This window comes from Papilio polytes, unplaced genomic scaffold (genome assembly GCF_000836215.1).
Source record: "Papilio polytes unplaced genomic scaffold, Ppol_1.0 DF821511.1, whole genome shotgun sequence".
NCBI classification, from domain to species: Eukaryota; Metazoa; Arthropoda; class Insecta; order Lepidoptera; family Papilionidae; genus Papilio; species Papilio polytes.
The window spans coordinates 1481527-1489234 of NW_013527693.1; the positions used below are offsets into that span (position 1 = coordinate 1481527).

Sequence of the window (7708 nt, forward strand, 5' to 3'; positions counted from 1 at the left end):
GAGCCGATAACTAGACCTAGCTTAGGTCATCAGCTAGTTTAATTAATTTCTTATAAGATGAAAATATAAAGGTTTATTACTGTATAGATTTTGCTTTAGAATTTAATACCAAAAGTAAGGTTCAGGTAGAACTAAATAATACTACTAATACTGTTTTCATCCATAAATATGTTGAAACCGGTAGATTCCTTTAGTATTAAACAATACATTCTTATTTACTCAGACTGTATACAAAAGACTCGTATTTACTTTGCAGTGATTTCCTTATTTCTTTTGTTTTGATTACCTTTTCTATTATTTGTTGTCTACGTCTATCTAGTCTCATCGGTAACAAATTATCGATGTCAAGCAATAATCAGTAGTCAGCGGCGGCATTTAGTAGTATGTGTACATAATAATGGTACAGATTAGTACTAACCCTTTTTGGTAGAATTGAGGCCTTCGCCTTTTACATCTACTGGAACTTCACATTTCTAGAATTCAAATTCTGAAGTCGATATTGAAAAGTGTAGATTTCCTTAAATCGTGTCCACACATGGTATGCTTCTTCTTCGTCGCTTGAGTCTTTAGACTCATCGAGGTTATCACTATCATGGTTTGCGTACGATGTAATAATGTTCAAAAGCAGCGCCGATCTTAGCATTACTGCCTCAGGATGTCTACGGCGCTAACTGTAAAACAAACCCATACGAAAAAGGCGCATATGACGACTATTCTGGCAGGTGCTCTGTTCAGTCGCCCCCAGCTCTATCTTAGGGTACTGGTCATTGTATCATTCAGTTCTTCATTCAATATAATATATAATACTGAATGGATATTCGTGCATTGATACGGAAGAGTGTTACATCATATGTGAATAGCGTGCGTACTCCTAGCAACTATAATGAACAAGCGGAAGGTAAGGATGAATGAGTGTTTTATTTTTGCATACATTGTTAAATAAGACGTATTTAACAGTTTTTGGTGTTAAATACTTATCAACTTGGGAATCGAACATATTGTTTGAAAGGTCTGTGAGGAAAATAAAATAAATCTATGAGTATGAGGAAGGTTAAATACGAACCATTTGCTGTAATATAACTGTAGAATAACAAAACAACTAAATAATAGAAAGTTTATTTTGAATTTAATATAGGTATGATTCAGTTGTAACCTTCAAGGATGATTTAGAAGTAGAGCCCTAAAATAAATCACAAACAATTGTGCTGAGACGATACAAGGTGAATGAGTGAGTGAGCTAATGTGAGGTCGCGACTATTCGACAACCCGATTGTTCAGATCAATCGAGAGAATAAAGAAGTGTGTATCATACAATCTTTACAAGTGCAAGAAACCAGAGACAATTTCTACTATGAACACAAATGTTATAACGAAAGATGTTTGTATGTATTAATTACAATAACTGAAATTGAATTAAAAAACCAATTTTATAATTAGAAGTTATTACAAAAATTTAAGTTGTATAAGATATATCTTAGAGAAAATCATGTCACTTCCCAGCCATAGTTACATGTCATTCCTCTACAATGTTTTGTAATTTGGGGGAAAATTTAAAAGCTTTTAGAAATTCCGATAAAGCGTAGCGAAATGGTATGTTTTGTTATTTTAAGCAAAAATTTACGCCGATAGGTGATCGAACCCATGTTGCTTGCGAATATTTTAAGACAAACATCAGGCCAATAACCTGCCGCTTTTATTTTAAAGTTAGTTAAATATTATTTTAGGTAGTGTTAATACCGTGATAATTGCCTAAAATTTTGTATAAACATATTTTCGTATCAACATTGAACCCGTGCGAAGCTGGAGCAGATCGCTAGTTACTTATAAATGTGTAAGCAGCCCGAGACTATTTTTGCAGCAATATCTACATTCTTTGACTTTACATTCTGGACAGTCGTCATTCCATTCGTCTAATAGAGATAAATATATTGACATAGGAATTTAAATCGTTATTTTGAAACAAATACTTGACATAGTAATTATTTTCTACTTACTTTAAGAAGGTGCCTCGTTAACATGATTTCTTTCGATTACACAAACGACTTTTATAGATTTCTTTACTCCTTATAACATGACTGATAATTATGTCCAATGCTCTGCTTTTGTTTAACGAGGTTAGACGTATAGTAAGTTTAAATTGTCTTGAACATTACGTCAAACAAAGAAAGCCATTACGAGACATACAGAACTTCAGAATACCATGTTATAATCCATAAAATTCCGGCAGGGGGGAAACAGAGTATGGGCTACACACTCCCTAGATCTAGCCTGGATCGTATAAAAAGGATAGAAAGTAGGAGCGCGCGAAGAATTAAATATAACCTTTAAAAAAAAATCGAAAAAGGGTAAAATAAATTATATACAGCCTAGCAAAGTCTTCGGGTTTTAATATGGAATTAATATATTTTACAAAAAGAATAACAAAATCTAAACAATTCTAATTGTAAAAAATTATAAAACAGAAAAAGTTTATAAGAGGAGGCTTATTACATCGCCAACGTGTGTGACGTCATATTAAGGTACTACAAAAATTTCGGTGAAATTTTTTTGTAAAATGAATTCATAAGCTATTTTCTAATACTAAATTAATTCTAGTTCAACGATCTTCACAAGACTGGTTCGTGTTTATATCAGCGAACATTTTTTAGTAAAACTATGAAATAGAAAACGATAAATGTGCAAATTAAGCTTATCAGAATTACATTGGAATAAATTATTCTAATCGCAATTTAGAGGATATGCTTGTTTATATAGGGGTGGCAGATAAACAGCCTAGCTTGATAGTTTCTGAAGACCACACAATGAATTTGGAATTAGTCTGGTCCATTTCAGAGCCATTTGCATGGAATGTTGTTTATCGATACTAGTTTTATAAAGAGAAAAATTTTATTAGATTGTAACGGATAGGCCCAAAAACTACTGGGTCGATTTTAATAATTCTTTCACCGTTAGAAAGGTTATATATCTGTGACTAACATAGGCTATATTATTTCATTCCTTTTTTATTATTTTTCAATTTCACGAGGACGAGCAAAAGTATGTAACGCTATAATATGGATATATTTTAAATGTTCCGTTGCGTTATCGGTATTCATAGACGTAAGAAAGTTTTTTTTTTTACAAATATTTGAATCGCCTATTAAATTGTTGGATACAGTTTTCTGCGAAATTACGAATAAGAAATAACGGTATGCAATAAGCCATAAAGCGTTTATTGACAGCATATGGATTCGTGAGCTGATTTAAGATGGCCATGTTTGCAATACACCATGTTATATGGTTTTAAATTCTTGGAACAAATTTTGTTTAACAGTTCTAGAATTTTCTATACTTATATAGAAAGTTCTCTATATCTTCCAAATATGCAATTTAGCTTTCATAACTTAAACAGTATGAAGCCATAAGATATGACTAGTCCATGCTTATTTTGTATTACTTTCTGAACAATGATGAAATTGAAAAAATCCAATTAGACAACACTTTTGAAATTTTCCTTATACTATGATCAACCGCGACGCTGTACATCCGTGTATTAAAAAAAAACTTACTCAGTAGCCTGTGTTCTTCTATATTAGATATATTCTACATCGATGCCAAATTTAGTCGAGATCCGTTCACATGTTTGTGCTGTAAACTGTAAACATCCATCCATCTGTCCATCTAAACCTTTGCATTTATATTAGTAAGAAATAAAAAAAGAATTATTTCCACTGTATGAACCATGTCTTTTGAAGTCAGGAATGCTTTAAGAAGATTTAAACAAGTTTAGGTAGGTAAATTGTTAAGTTCATTCAACCTGTAAACGCGTGTGAGATGGTCATTAGGACGACGGTGGACGTCGATCATTAAATGATGTAATCAAGCATGTTATTGGTTTTTTTTTATTTATCCCTATATAATTTATCTAGGAATCACTACAGATAATAAAATACTTTACTATTATAATAATAATTAATTAGTGTAAATCACATTACACTTTTAATCTATAATTTCAAAAACCTATCATAAGCATCGGTGGTTCAGTGGTAGAATGCTCGCCTGCCACGCGGGCGGCCCGGGTTCGATTCCCGGCCGATGCAATCTGTTTTGTTTATTTTTTTGACGCGATAATTTCCACATGCCTGAGGTTTGCATTCTTATGCATGGTTGCATCATTATTCAATATTTTTTTCTCCAACATAAAAAAGCTAATGAAAAGATTGAAATAAGAATATTAAAGTTAATGAGATTGTAATTTTTTGGTAATTATGATTTTTCATTTACTTTCACATGAAAAGAAAAACTGATAGGTATATGTAGTAAGTGTAATATTTTTAGTTTTCATATAATTAAAATACATATATATAAAAAGATGTTTGTAGTGCCGCCATCTGAACGTGACAGTTGTAAGTTTTAAGTGCCTTGGTTTTCTAATGATGCAGTGGTTGTTGTATAGATGGCGCTATACGTTGAAACGTACGATTGTGGAAAAGCTGGCATAACTTTACGAAGTTTCAATTTGTGTGAAACTTTGAAAAGTTAGGCCCAAGCCTACAAATGGAATGTTTAAAATTAATATGAAAATCAAAAGACAAAAATCTGCTTGGCATTCGATTGTTTTTATAAAATTGTTTAAACTATCCAGTATGAGCAGCTCAAGCGTGTAACATTGCAATATATCGCGTCTAGGTAAAGTAAGATTTACTACAAAAGTTTGCATTGTATTGTGCAAAAAATAAAATCGTATCATATGTGTCAAATAAATACAATTGGTATTAAAGTGGCACTCCCTATAGCGGCTTTAGTTCCAGACACGACCGCGGGGTCCGGGTATTGTTATAAGCGACACGCTGATGTCCGCATTTAAATCCGCTTACCCGGATAATCCGCACCGATGCTCCCGGGTCACGTCCCTTTCATTTGTTAAAGCAATAGCTAGTTAGCTTATGTTGTTTCGTTTAACTGCAGTAACACAATCAATTGTTTTGATATTGGAAATCTCAACTGATAGATTTTTAAAAACGGATTCCAGATTTTTTCACTTATTAGTTACTGAAATGTGGTAGGTGTTATACTTTTAAAATCGAGAACTTTTAATACAACAAGAATTAAATATTACGCTTTTCAAAATTGCCTATCACTTGATCATAAGAAAGTTTCTGATCTGTTATTTAGTAGAGAAGCTATTTAGTCATGTGGTTTGTTCACTCTGTACTAAGATAAAAATAACAAAGTAATGTAACACTAAAGATCATGTCTGCAGAATTTTACTGATGAAAATTTAAATTGCATTTTTGAAATTCAAAAGTGTACAATGAAGGCATCGTGGGTGTGGATTACTGGATAATTGGACGCGACGCGTGGCACAACAAAAGAGATTGGTCCCGTTTTATTTTTTAAATAAAAATTCAAGACCTAAAAAAGGATAACTGGGGACTTAACGTACCCGTTTGTTTCCGACCTCCGGGACTTTTGAGTTTAATCGAAGCGCTGGAATCGCGAAATTGAATTTTAAAACGCCCGATGCTGACCGCTTTTAAAGTATTTATGTGATATTGCTGCGGACATGCAAAACCTTTTTCGTAGTTATTGCAAATGGACATTGTTTTTTGTTCCTGTTTATCATATTGTATACATTTTCATTATGATTGATGCAAATAGTAGATTATTGATAACAAGTGAGATAAATTTCCTTTAATTGTTAGTTTAAATATTGGTTGCTACTTGAATTCTTTAACAGATACGTTAGTAAGTCGTCGACGAATTTGAGTATTATCATGAATTAGTCGACAAAATATTTCTTTCCTATTTGACCAAATATAGCTAATCTGTATTCGTTCTCTGGCTCGATTGTATTGCGTAGGGTTTTTGGCCTAGATACATTTGCAATTAATATAACACGATTTCCGTTATCATTTCCACAGATAAAAATGTAGCATCCAGACAATGTCGGCGATGACTCAGATCAATGACACATGTTGCAAAAATTTAATTGATATGAAAATCAATATTGTCGACTGTCAATTGTTTGTCATCTCTATACGGCCGAGCCTAGAGCATAGAGTAGACATACTCAATAGAATACTCTCCTTGACTATGATTCGTTTTAACTTATTTATCTATGCATGTTAATTATCTTGGTGTGGTTCGCAGTTTGAATAGAATTTCGATTTCATTTTTTACCTAGTTACTTCCAGATGCTGTAACAAAATGAGCATCCAATATGGTCTGGTTGAAATAATCAAGTACGTACATTAAGATTTATTTTGTATTTAGTTACTCTGTAAAAGGTAAATTGTAAATGCTTTATATTAAATTGGTTTCCTTTAAATGAAAGGATGTTATTAAATATTCTTCATTAGGAATTTGTGGTCTGTACGAACCAAATTAATACATCAAACTTTTAGTGCTTATTATTTTAAACAGGAATGACTAATTTTAAATGCGTTTGCATCAATAATAACATTGACATTATTAGTTAAGTTAAGGAGAATGTTAGATAAAGACTATCTAAAGTTATTTAAAAGTACCCACACGTCGAGAGATAACCCGAACTAATGTGGTGGGTACTAATAAATCATTGTCGTGAGCATACCATTCCCTTATCGCAACGCGTTAACTGCTCCCTAGCTTTTTATAACTACCTATACCTTACGTATTTCCTTTACAATTGCCTGTCTTTATGTGTCTGCGGGTGCAATGGATATAGAAAAATAAATTTGTGCTTGAAAAGGTATGTGGGTTTATTATGGAACTAGTTTTCGCCCGCGACTGCGTTCGCGTAGAATTAAAAAAAATGTGTTAGTGAGTAGCCTATGTCATGTTCCGGAATGTGCTCTACATCTATGCCAAATTTTATTGAAATCCGTTCAGAAGTTTAGGCTACAAACTGTAAATAACATCCATCCATGTAAACTTTTCTTTTTATAACATTAGTAAGATGAGAAGTAAGATTCAATTTTGTAAAAAACATTATTTTTCATTGTATTTTTTTTGTGACAGAACTACAAACTATCTTATGGATTTAACAATTCTTTAAAACCAGGGACGAAAGGTTAAAATTATATTTCCTTTGGTCCAACTACTATTAAATGGTCTTGAAACTTTGTGAAACAAAAATATTCGCCCAACGTGGGGCTCGAACCCACGACCCTGAGATTAAGAGTCTCATGCTCTACCGACTGAGCTAGCCGGGCTGATGATATACCTTGTAAATAGAGCGTTTATATTTCTTTCCACAAACGACACTTTTTATGCATAAATCTTTGTAAGCTTCCACTTTGATTACGGACTTCTAAATGACGTGCAGACATGACGGACAAAAATGACAAAATAGTGAAGCATACTGTTATTTTTTTATTAGGCCACAGTTTTTACTTTATTAAAAAGGTCGTTGACTTGCGTTTATTTAAGGAGATTCATAAAATATGAACATATTAAACAAAAGACGTTTTATGTTCTTTATACTTTGAAGAAAGTAATTTATCCTTTTATGCATATGAAAATATACCATTTTGTAAGAAATAATTTATGAAAAAGTACTTAAGCATACCTAATCGACGAAATCTTAAAAAGTTTTTTTTATAACATAAGGTGGCAAACGAGCAAGCGGCCACTAGAATCCGCCAAAAAGGCGAAGTGACCGCTGCCCATAGACATCCGCAATTGCAGATGCGTAGCTTCCCTTACCCTTAAGTAATTATTTTGACAGCTGTCATTTAAAATTTTT

General features: G+C 32.6%; 2 non-coding genes across 2 annotated transcripts; one reads left to right on the plus strand and one right to left on the minus strand.

The window, feature by feature from the left end:
• Nucleotides 1-4008: 4008 nt before the first annotated feature.
• Nucleotides 4009-4079, plus strand: Trnag-gcc. Its single transcript has one exon. It is a non-coding gene; the product is annotated as a tRNA-Gly (tRNA).
• Nucleotides 4080-7102: 3023 nt separating this feature from the next.
• On the minus strand, nucleotides 7103-7175 carry Trnak-cuu. The gene has a single exon. It is a non-coding gene; the product is annotated as a tRNA-Lys (tRNA).
• Between the last annotated feature and the right edge of the window lie 533 nt (nucleotides 7176-7708).